General features: G+C 43.4%; 1 pseudogene; it reads left to right on the top strand.

The window, feature by feature from the left end:
- The first annotated feature begins 1968 nt into the window (after window positions 1-1968).
- LOC120312745 lies at window positions 1969-11007 on the top strand (annotated as a pseudogene).
- The last annotated feature ends 2077 nt before the right edge of the window (window positions 11008-13084 follow it).

Here is a 13084-nt window from a genome sequence, read left to right on the forward strand (position 1 = left end):
AAAATGAGAAAGAAGAGCTACAACCATGTGCTTATACATCTCAAAAGTTATCAGACATTGGGAGAAAGTGGGCTGTGTGGGAAAAGGAGGCCTTTACTGTCCACTGGGCTCTCCTAATGTAGAGACAGTTTTTAAAGGGTAGTAAAATCCCATTCAAAGTGTGGACAGATCATAAGAATTTAGATGCTTTAAAGACCCCGAGAAAATTGTCCCCAAACAAGTAAGGTGGGCTTAATATTTTAATCAATTTAATTTCAATCTCCATTATATACCAAGTGGGAAAATGTTTTGGCTGATGCTCTTTCACATATGCCTCAGTACAAAAGTAGCAAGGAACAAGTAGTAAATTCTATAATCCCTTCCAGCCAGCTCGCAGCTCCAGCTCGAGGGGTTCTGCACAGGGGAAAACCCTCAGGTTAGCATTAGATTCACTGAGGCAAAAGTTTAAAGAGGCTTTGGAATAAGATACTTGGTTCCAGAACCATAAAGATGCTCTAATTATAAAACATGATATGACATGGAAAGGGACAAAAGTGTACGTCCTGGATATTCAAAGAATGATAGTGTTAGAAAGAGCACATGATGCATCAGGCCATTTTGAGCTTGTAAAAATCCTTCATCTAGTGAAAAGACAATTTTTGTGGCCAAAACTGAAAAGAGACATAAAAGAATATGTTGCTACTTGTTCAGTTTGCACCTCCATGAAGCGATTGCTTGGGAAAACCCTGGGTTTATTACAACCTATGACTAACCCTAGAAGACCATGGGAAAAATAGCCATGGATTTCATTGTGGAACTGCTTGAGAATACTGGAAATACTGTAATATGGACCATAGTTGACCTATTCTCAAAACAAGCACACTTTGTAGCCTGTCCAAAGCTTCCCTCAGTTAAGAGTTTGGCCAAAATGTTTGTGCAGCATATTTATAGGCTGTATGGAGTCCCTAAAACAGCAGTTCTCAACCTTTGGGGGTCGAACGACCATTTCACAGGGGTCGCCAAAGACCAGGGCTTTTTTTCGCATAGAATGCTCAGAACGGCGTTCCGGCATGTTTTTTGATGGATTTTTTCAACTTTTCCATGAGCTGTGCTACTCCCTCTATTCTATTGGCTTTTGAATGCCAATAGAATAGACTCTATTTGAATAGACTCTTAATCTATTGGCTTTCAAACACCAATAGAGTAGACTCTATTCTATTAACTTTCGAATTGTCCAGACCTGGCCATTAAAGGCTGTTTCTGGACTACTGAGTGTGCCAAATATTCCAGCCGGCAAACGTTGCTGCAAGTTCTCTGCAGCAAAGGAGACTTTGCAGGAACTTTCCACCCATCCCTGCTGAGCAACTACAGAACGCCATCTTCTACTCTACTACTTATAAGCAAAAGAGGACCAGGGGTGGGAGGTGGATAGCAATGCTTAACTCTGCCCTGCCGAAAAAGCATGCTCACCTCGTGTGCCATCAGTGTGGTGTGCGGGTGATGCTGTGGGAGCCGCAGGGCCCGCTTCACACAGTGGGGCTGCATAGGACAGGCAGCACCTGAGGTGTTCCTGGTGGGGCAGTGGCTGGCGCTGTGTGCGCAAGTGGTGCATATGGGGCACGTGGGGCACGGCGGATGGCTGAGCAGCCAGCCAGGTTCCATGTCATCCATGCCTGCAGCATTGGGGCTGCAGTCCTGGTGAGCTGACAGCGCAGGGCAGGCGGCCGGGAGTCCCCAAGGGAGGAAGGCAGGCAGGCAAGTGCCGGGCTGAGGCAAGCTGGGCGTCTCAGGGCACGAACCATAACCAGCCTCTCTCAGCCATCTCTAAGGGCAGCCCGGGGCAAGCGGCACCGCTGACCCTGGAGAGAGACCCCCTTGCTGAAGCCTCTGGGCTTTAAGGGTTCTGCCTAGACCCCTGAAGGGAGGGAGGGGAGGCTGGCCTGGCCAGTGCTGGACCTGCGCATCGCTGCTGCCTGATCCTGAGCCTACATGGCCGCCCAGGAGCATCTGGCCTGCAAGGCCTGCTGCCACCTGGGCCTGCCTGCCGTCCGCACCTTCCCCAACCCCCCACTAGCATCCAGCTTGGGCGGCAAATTCAAGCGCTAAACCATCGGTGTGATGTGCGGGTGGTGCTGTGGGACCCGCTTCACACAGCGGGGCTGCACGGGACAGGCGGTGGTGGAGGTGGTTCTGGCGGGGCTGCGGCTGGCGCTGCAAAAGTGGCACACATGGGGCACATGGGGCACGTGGGGCACGTGGGGCACGGCGGATGGCTGATCAGCCGGTCAGGTTTCATGTCATCCATGCCTGCAGCATCGGGCCCACGGTCCTGGTGAGCTGATGGCACAAGGCAGGCACCCGGGAGTCCCCGAGGGAGGGAGGAAGGCATGCAGATGAGCAGGCAGGTGCTGGGCCACGGTCCACACCCTACGGGAGGAAAGGCTCTGCCAACGAGCGGCGGCGGCGCTGCTGCTGAGTGGAGAGTGGCCATAGCTGGGGGGGGGTGTCAGGGGATCCCGCCTGCACTCCTCCCTGGCTGACAAAGCCAGACGGGGGTCCCCTCTCAGGAGCCCGCCCAAGGCAAATGGTGTCCCGGGGCACAAACAGTGACTGGCCTCTCTTGGGCATCTCTAAGGGCAGCCCGGGGCGAGCAGCACTGCTTACCCTGGAGAGAAACCCCCTCGCTGAAGCCTCCGGGCTTTAAGGGTTCTGCCCAGACCCCTGAAGGGAGTGAGGGGAGGCTGGCCTGGCCAATGCTTGACCTGTGCCACCACTGCCTCATCCTGAGCCTATGTGGCCGCCTGGGAGCATCTGGCCCGCACTGCCTGCTGCCGCCTGGTCCTGCCTGCTGTTCGTTTCTTCAGGCTGCCCCCACTGGAGTCCGGCTTGCGTGGCGAATTCAAGCGCTGCACCATTGATGTGGTGTGTGGGTGGCACAATGGGAGCCGCTTCACACTGCGGGGCTGCATGGTTCTGGCGGGGCAGTGGCTGGTGCTGCATGCGAAAGTGCCATGCGTGGGCACAGCAGATGGCTGAGCAGCTGGCCAGGCTCCATGTCATCCACGCCTGCAGCAGCATTGGGGCTGCGGTCCTGGTGAGCTGACGGCGCAGGGCAGGTGCCCGGGAGTCCACAAGGAAGGCAGGCAGACAAGTGCCGAGCCGTGGTTCGCGCCCTACAGGAGGAAAGGCTCTGCCAAAGAGCGGCGGCAGTGCTGCTGCTGAGCAGAGAGTGGCCATAGCTGGGGGGTGTCAGGGGACCCCGCCTGCGCCCCTCCTGGGATGACAAAGCTGGACGGGGGTCCCCTCTCAGGAGCCCTCCCGAGGCAAGCCGGGGCACGAACAATAACTGGCTAACAATAACAATAACCCCTTCGCTAAAGCCTCTGTGCTTTAAGGGCTCTGCTCAAACCCCTGAAGGGAGTGAGGGGGGGGCTGAAGACCCCCGCGGGGCCAAGCCAAGCTTCTATGCTCCAGGGAGGTCCAAGGGGCTTCTGAGTCAGGCCCGGAGCAGACTTTGGCTTTCCTCAGTACAAGTTAAGATCAGGTTTCCTTGCAAGCAGAAGGGGAGGATATTCCTGAGTATGCCCCAAACTGACTTATTTAGGACATACACTGTGTCATAAATGTTGCTTTGCAATAACTGGATTCAAACATCACTTTAAGCATGCATTTTGGGTTATACATTGCTGGCTGTGGAATTCTGGGAGTTGAAGTCCACATGCCTTAAAATTGTCAAGGTTGAGAAACACTGGGTTATAGCAGTGGTTCTTAACCTTTTTGACTGCCTCGAGCCAATGAGGAAGTTGTTATCGACCCCTTCCCCCAACATAACCTCTCAATCACAACATAGGAAATAATTCTTCAATTTATGCAAACCTTTTTTTGTTTTCTTTAAAATTGTTCATCAGGACATATTGATGCAAATAATAATAATAATAATAATAATAATAATAATAATAATAGTAATAATAATAATAAAAGTCATAGAAACTGATAAAATTAAACTGCTCTGGGACTTCAGAATTCAAACAGACAAGCACCTGCAACATAACACCCCAGACTTAACAATTGTCGATAAGAAAGACAAAAAAGTCTGGATAGTGGACGTGGCAGTGCCTGGAGACAGCAGAATAGAAGAGAAAGAACTGGAGAAGATAACAAAATACAAAGACCTACAAATAGAAATAGAAAGACTGTGGCAAAAGCAAGCAAGGGTAGTACCAATAGTCATAGGCTCCTTGGGTGCAATCCCAAAACAACTGGAGCACCACTTGAACACCATTGGCATTGACAAATTCGCTATTAGTCAATTGCAAAAGGCGGCCTTACTAGGAACTGCTTCCATCCTGCGACGATACCTGTAATACCATCAAACATCCACATCTACCTATCCCAGGTCCTGGGTAAGGACTCGATAGGTAGACAAAATGCCAAATCCAGTCTGAACATCTGGCTGACTGTGCGATGATCAATAATAATAATAATAATAATAATCCCCCAGTGAGGCACTATCTTGACGTGGTTGTGGGGCTTGTGTACTCTGAGGAAGATGAGAACTATGCCAGAGGTTCAACCATACTGGACAGGTCTCATCAGAGGAGTCAGACAAAGAGTGTCTCTCCCATAAAAAATATGGTGAGACGTAAATTGCAGAATGCCATACCGGCTCAGACGTCGCCCTGGTTAACAAGGTCCGCGCTAGATATCGGAGTTCCTGGATATCTGTTGAAAAATGGGTTACAGGACTCAGGACTGTTGGCTGAGCAACCAGGGCCAGCAGCTGCAGAACTACTGGAAGAAAAGGTGTTTACCGGTCGCAGATACACAGTGATGGAAAACAAAGAAATAATGATCTGTTACTACAGATCAAGTCCAACAAGAAGAGGATATCTAAAATGAATGCACTAGTTCTGGAAAGAACAACATCCAGAATCAGAAATAACAGAACAGAGACTAGCAGATCAACGCCGATTTATAACACGAAATAAAGTATTCACAGAAACAGAATTGGAGAACTGCAAAGGTTTACCCAGGGCAAAGAAATCAAAGCCTTACCAGAAGTAATTCAGAAGGTAGAGGCAAACCAGGGGGAGTTGGCAGTGAAGGAATCCAGCAGAGATATACAACTGTTCTCATTTGGAAACCAGGCACCTCTTCCTCAGGAAGAACAAAACCCTCTAACTAAAGAAATAAAAGAATTGAAACAAAGAATAACTGAGCATCTAGAACAGCACAAAAACAACAGAATAAGGCTACCTGCATTGAAGCTTGTTCCAAAGAAACAGCTAGCACAAGCATTAAAAGATGCAAATATTGCAATATCAAGTATAAGCACCAATTCACTGCAAGAAACAAACCAACTAATGTACAGCACAACTGCAGTTATAACAGAATACCTGGGATGCAAAATCAACAAAAAAGAAAAACAAACAAACAGTGCACCAGAAAAATGGAAGGTTAGACTAGAAAATAAGATCAGCAAGTTAAGATCACATGCAAGCAAGCTAGAACAGATGAAAGAAAAGAAGCTGAAGAACAAGAAGACCAAAGAATACCTAATCAAGAAATACCACTTAGAAACAAGGAAGATCAAGGAAGCACTGGAAATAATAAAGCAACAAATAACAGCTATAGCCAGGAAAATCAGTAGATATGAAGCTCGAATTGCAAACTATAGGCAGAACCTCCAATTTCAATCCAATCAGAAACATTTCTACCAATCCATCAATGGAGAAACTACAAGGAATCAGTCAGTACCTGACAAGGAAGAAACAGTGCAGTTCTAGAAGCAGATATGGGATAACCCAAAGAAATACAACAAGGATGAGGCTTGGTTAAAAGAGGTGGATGCAAATAAAATAGAAGTTGAAATGAAAGAACTAGTAATAACAACAAAAATGGTAGAAAAAAGAGCAAAGAAAATCAAAAATTGGTCAGCACCAGGTGAAGATGAACTGCATGGGTTTTGGTTGAAACATCTAACTGTTATACACCCACTCATTGCCAAACAGTTCAACAATATACTACAAGGAGGAGAAATTGAAAAGTGGCTAACAACTGGGAAAACCTACCTAATAATGAAAAATCCAGCAAAAGGGGCAACACCAGGTAACTACAGGCCAATTACCTGCTTACCAACAACTTTCAAATTACTAACTGGTGTGGTAGCTGATGCAGTACAACAGCATCTAGTTGAAAACAATCTCTTTCCACCTGAGCAGAAAGGAAACCGCCCCAATAGCAGAGGAACAAAAGATCAACTCCTAATAGACAAAATGATCTTGGAAAACTGCAAGAGAAGGAAGACCAACCTGAATGTGGCATGGATTGACTACAAAAAGGCATTTGACTCTCTGCCACATGATTGGATAATAAAGTGCCTAGAAATAACAGGAGTCAGTAGAAACATCAGAAAATTTGTGCAAAGATCGATGGCACAATGGAAGACACAGTTGCAGATCAATGGTGAGAGGCTGGGAGAGGTTAATATCAAGAGAGGAATATTTCAAGGAGATTCATTATCACCATTACTATTTGTTATTGCACTGTTTCCTCTGTCAACAATACTGAATAACTCAGGACATGGCTATCAAACATCAAAAACATCTGCCAGACTATCCCACCTCCTTTATATGGATGATCTGAAGCTGTATGGAAAAACATCATCTGAAATAGAATCGCTGCTCAACACTGTCCGTATATATAGCCAAGATATTGTAATGGAGTTTGGCTTGGACAAATGTGCCACACTTACTATCAAACAAGGAAAAATAGTGAAAACTGAAGGAATCAAGATGCCCCACGAAAATAACATTAAGAGTCTGGATGAGGAAGAGTACTACAAATACTTGGGTATCCTTCAAGCTGACAACATCAAGCACACTGAAGTCAAGAAAAAGATTAGAGGTGAATACATCAAGAGAGTGAAGAAGATCTTAAAATCCAAACTCAATGGAGGAAATACCATAAAGGCAATCAACACCTGGGCAATCCCAGTCATTAGGTACACAGCTGGAATAGTGGACTGGACTCAAGCAGAACTAAAAGCAATGGATAGGCAGACCAGAAAAATAATGACAATGAATCATGCCCTTCATCCACGCAGTGACATTGATAGACTTTATCTACCAAGGCAAATAGGTGGGCGTGGAATGCTACAAGTACATCAGATGGTTGAAGAAGAAAAAATGGCTTTGGAAGAATATCTGAAGAACAATGATGAAGATGCACTGAAATTAGTATATCAGGAAGGCTTACTAACTACTGGAGAGACCAAACTGGCCTACAAGAAAGACCAAATGAAGAACAGAATAGAGGCATGGGAAGACAAAGCACTACATGGCCAATACATGAAAAAAATAGCTGGGAAAGCAGATAATAATAAAACCTGGCAATGGCTAAGAGCAGGAAAATTGAAGAAAGAGACCGAGGGACTAATTCTGGCTGCACAAGACCAAGCCTTAAGGACAAATGCATACAAAGTCAAAATTGAGAAGACAGCAACAGACAGTAAGTGCCGCCTATGCAAAGAAGCTGAAGAAACAGTGGACCACTTGGTAAGCTGTTGCAAGAAGATTGCACAACTGATTACAAGCAGCGGCATGACAAAGTAGCAACAATGGTGCATTGGAAGATCTGCAAAAAATATCATTTGCCTGTAAGCAAAAACTGGTGGGACATAAAATAGAGAAAGTCATAGAAAATGATAAAATTAAACTGCTCTGGGACTTCAGAATTCAAACAGACAAGCACCTGCAACATAACACCCCAGACTTAACAATTGTCGATAAGAAAGACAAAAAAGTCTGGATAGTGGACGTGGCAGTGCCTGGAGACAGCAGAATAGAAGAGAAAGAACTGGAGAAGATAACAAAATACAAAGACCTACAAATAGAAATAGACAGACTGTGGCAAAAGCAAGCAAGGGTAGTACCAATAGTGATAGGCTCCTTGGGTGCAATCCCAAAACAACTGGAGCACCACTTGAACACCACTGGCATTGACAAATTTGCTATTAGTCAATTGCAAAAGGCGGCTTTATTAGGAACTGCTTCCATCCTGCGACGATACCTGTAATACCATCAAACATCCACATCTACCTGGGTAAGGACTCGATAGGTAGACAAAATGCCAAATCCAGTCTGAACATCTGGCTGACTGTGCGATGATCCATAATAATAATAATAATAGAAGTAGTAAAGTTGGAAGGGACCTTGGAGGTCATCTAGTCCAACCCCCTGCTCAGGCAGGAAACCCTACACCATTTCAGACAAATGGCTGTCCAGTCTCTTCTTAAAAACTTCCAGTGTTGGAGCATTTACTGCTTCTGGAGGCAGGCTGTTCCACTGATTAATTGTTCTCACTGTCAGGAAGTTTCTCCTTAGTTCTAGGTTGCTTCTCTCCTTGATTAGTTTCCACCCGTTGCTTCTTGTCCTGCCTTCAAGTGCTTTGGAAAATAGCTTGATTCCCTCTTCTTTATGGCAGCCCCTGAGATATTGGAATACTGCTATCGTGTCCCCCCTTGTCCTTCTCTTCGTTAAACTAGACATACCCAATTCTAGCAACCGTTCCTTATATGTTTTAGCCTCCAGTCCCCTAATCATCTTTGTTGCTCTTCTCTGTACTCTTTCTAGAGTCTCAACATCTTTTTTACATCGTGCTGACCAAAACTGGATGCAGTATTCCAGTCAATAATAATTTATTTCCAGTCTTTTCCCCATATCTCCCATATTCTGGCTAATGGCGCGCCACTGTATGGATAGAGGCTGCTGCACAACACGCATGAAGATAAGCAATGTGTATTTACAAATATAAGGTGTTCTGTACTGAAGCTAGCTGGAGGAACATTTGAAAACACAATTCAATCCACTAATAGGAGCGATCTGATGTTTTTATATGACAGATATACAGCGATTCATTGTACGAAAATGTCTCAAAAGTGTCCCCAAAATGTCTCGCTCCATTGCCCCCATATCACCCCCTTTTCATTCCTTCGCCCCCGCATCACCCCTCTTCATTCCATTGCCCCCCTGAAAAATGAAATCGCCCCCTGGGGGGCAATATTGCCCAGGTTAAGAACCACTGGATTATAGTAACATGTATGTAACAAAAAAAAACAACACAGAGAATGGTAAATCATAGGAAACTTTAATGAACTGTATTGCCAGCACTACGCCATGTATAACCTTTTGTATTATTAAAGCTATTGTTATATATTACTTTCATTAGCAAACCATCCCATGACAATGGATCATGCAGAGGGGAACATTAAGAAAAGAAAATATTGTGAGGTTTTTCTACAATATGGTTTTACATCAATAACTGCAGCTGGAAAAGAGAAATCACAATGTGTTATATGTTGTGAAGTCCTATCATCTGAATCCATGAAGCCAAACAAACTGAAATGGTATTTTGAGTCCAAGCATCCGAGCTTTGCTGGCAAGGATACCAAATATTTTAGATGCAAGGCTGATGGACTCAAGAAAGCCAGACTTGACACTAGTGGCAAGTACCACAAACACAACGTGGCAGCTGTTGAAGCTTCGTATGCGGTGGCACTCAGAATCGCCAGAGCTATGAAGCCTCACACTATTGCAAAGGAGTTACTGTTGCCAGCGGCCAACTTATGATCAGAGACGAATTTGTGACGAAATTGAATGCAGTTTCCTTATCTAACGACACTGTCCGCAGAAGAATAAATGACATGTCTGCTGATATTCTTGGTCAGGTACTCCAAGAAATTAAATCTGCTCCACTTCCAATATTTAGTATCCAGCTTGATGAATCTACAGACGTTGCAAACTGTTCACAGTTACTGGCTTACGTGAGGTATATTAATGACGGCGATTTTAAAGATGAGTTTCTTTTTTGCAAACCTCTTGAAACAACAACTACTGCACGTGATGTATTTGACACAGTTGATTCATTTCTGAAAGAGCGTAACATCTCTTAGGAAAAGGTTTGTGTTGTTTGCACAGATGGTGCTCCAGCTATGCTAGGATGTCGTTCTGGATTTCATCGTTTGGTTCTGAATGAGTCACCAAAAGTCATCGGAACTCACTGTATGATTCATCGGCAAATATTAGCATCAAAGACGCTGCCACAAGAGTTACAAGAAGTAATGAGAAGTGTCATAAATTCTGTCAACTTTGTAAAGGGGAGCAGTTTAAACAGTCGACTGTTTTCCCAACTGTGCAACGAGTTGGATGCGCCGAACAATGCTCTGCTATTTCACACTGAAGTGAGATGGTTGTCAAGAGGAAAAGTTTTAAAACATTTTTTTGAGCTTCGTGATGAACTTTTTTAGTCAGAAAGGAAGACCACACTTCAAGGCACTTTTCAGCGATAACAGTGAACTGCAGAAAATAACTTACTTGGTTGACATCTTTGCCATCTTGAAAATGAGTTAAATTTATCACTGCAAGGACCAAATGCAACGTGCCTCGATTTGTCTGAAAAGATCCAATCATTCCAAATGAAACTTCAGCTTTGGCAAAAAAAATTGGATGAAAAAAAATTTGCATGTTGCCTACCTTATCTGCTTTCTTTGAGAAACATGACATTGAACCAGACAAAAGGATTACAATGATCATTTCTGTGAAAGAACACTTGCACATGCTGGCAGATGAAATTTCATTGTACTTTCCAAATCTACCTGACACCCCATTTGCACTTGCCAGAAACCCTTTCACAGTCAAAATTGAAAATGTTCCTGAGACAGCACAAGAGGAGTTCATTGAACTTATTAACAGCGATGCAGTGAGAACTGATTTCTCTACAATGCCAGTTACAAAATTCTGGATCAAATGTTTGCAGTCATATCCTGTTCTGTCTGAGACTGTGTGGCGCCTTCTTCTTCCATTTCCAACAACATATCTTTGTGAAACTGGGTTTTCCAGCTTGTTGGTTATCAAGTCTAAATACAGAAGTAGACTTGTTGTGGAAGATGATCTTCGTTGTGCTCTTGCAAAGACTGCCCCGAGAATTGCTGATCTGGTGCGAAAGAAGCAATCTCAACCTTCGCACTGACATTGGCTTCTTACACATACTGTTGAAAAACGTAGCAATGTAGTTTACTGCTGTGTTTATTAAGACTGTTACCCATGCTACACCATGCTTCAAGACAAAATTTCATTTATTTGTAATTAGAAATAAATATTTAACAATATACAATTACATATTGTTTTTGTGATTAATCGTTATGCTTTAATTATGTTCAATTTGTAACAATGAAAATACATCCTGCATATTAGTTATTTACATTGTGATTCATAACAGTAGCAAAATTACAGTTATGAAATAGCAACGAAAATAATTTTATGGTTGGGGGTCACCACAACATGAGGAACCGTATTAAGGGGTCGCAACAATAGAAAGGTTGAGAACCACTGCCCTAAAAGAATCATCTCAGACAGGGGAGTTAACTGCAAAATTTTGGAGAGAGTTCATTCGATCAATAGGATTGTCCTACAGACTCCATTCCAGATTTCATTCATGCACAAATGGAGTGGCGGAATATACAAATACAATGACAGAACAATATATAAAATTATCAACAAATTATTTGGGCTGAATTATTACCATTTGCTGAAGCAGCATACAATAATGAATTACATAGCAGCAACGGACTTACCCCTTTTAAAGTGACTACAGGGATCAAATGTGTGGCTAGGCCTGAGATACCTCAAGACACCCTTTCCTCAACAACATTAAGAATGGATGGGTAATATAAAGAGCACATGGCCTGGAGTACTCAAAGCAGTAGGAAAAGCACAAAAAAAGATGGGCAGATAAGAAAAGAGCTACTCAAAAGGAGTTTAAAGTGGGTGACAAGATATATTTGTCCATGAAATACTTGAACCTTAAAATACCTTGTAAAAAACTAAGTCCTAAATATATAGATCACTTTACTGTCATAAGAATCATCAACCCATCAACTGTAAAATTACAATTGCCAAAGAGTTTTATACTGATTTACCCAGTGTTCTACTGTAGCTTATTAAAGCTTGTTCAAAGTTCAAGAATGAGGCCAATTGAGAAACCACCTCCCCTTCTAATTCTGGTTAAGGGAGAGAGGCATTATCAGATTGAAGAAATTTTGGATTCTAGATATTGTAGGGTGAAACCCGCCATATCAGGTAAAGTGGAAAGGATACCCACTTGCGGAACACAATGGATAGCAGAGACTAATGTTAGAGCTGCTAAGCTAATAAAGAAATTCCATTCTAGACCCCAGTGGGCAGGGGGGAGATTAGGTAACAGGAATCTTAAGCAATGTCTATATGTCTATATGTTTGTTTTATGCCTTTCAAGATCCATTCTTCTTTTGGGCAGTTGGCATATCAAAAATGAAATTTTGGCAGCTACATGCCTCTGTGTTTCAACTTGCCTTTAGAATAAGGGGGGAGATGTTACTTTTGAGTGGGTTAGATAGAGAAACAAAACTTCTACGATTCTTTTGAAGACCGTGAGAGCTGAATCTTTTCAAGGACACCATAATGGATTTGAAGCAGAACATTTCCCATAACAAATAATAATTATATCTATATATTGATACTAGAAGGTTTGTTTAAGGCATGTTTCTTTTGCTTGTGCAAAAAGATAGAGAACTGTACGCTGATGGAGAAGGTAATTAAAATTTACTTGTCTTAAAACAAAAACTCTACAATTAAATCTTATAAAATACTAATGAAAACTACAGGGACCAACACATTGGAAAAGGTCAATCTACATTACAAAAGATAGTCCTCAACTTAAAACCATTTGTTTAGTAAACAAAGTTACAATGACAGTGAAAAAAGTTAACATGATTGTTTTTCACAATTATGACTGTTGCAGCATCCCAATGGACATATAATCAGAATTTGGACACTTGGCAACTGACATGTATTTTTGATGGCTGCAGTGTCCATGTGATCACTTTTTATTCTGGGAGTTCATTGAGCCAGCCAAGCCTAAAGTGGCTGCCCTGGTCCTCTTTAGAGAGAAGAAGGATGGCTCTTTACACTTATGCTTGGATTATAGGGCCCTGAATACAATCAGTCAAAGCAACCTATACCCCCTGCCCCTCATGAAGGACATGTTATCACACCTCTCGAAAGGGAAA

Source organism: Crotalus tigris, unplaced genomic scaffold (genome assembly GCF_016545835.1).
Source record: "Crotalus tigris isolate CLP2741 ecotype Arizona unplaced genomic scaffold, ASM1654583v1 scf7180000018532.215191, whole genome shotgun sequence".
In the NCBI taxonomy this organism is placed as follows: Eukaryota; Metazoa; Chordata; class Lepidosauria; order Squamata; family Viperidae; genus Crotalus; species Crotalus tigris.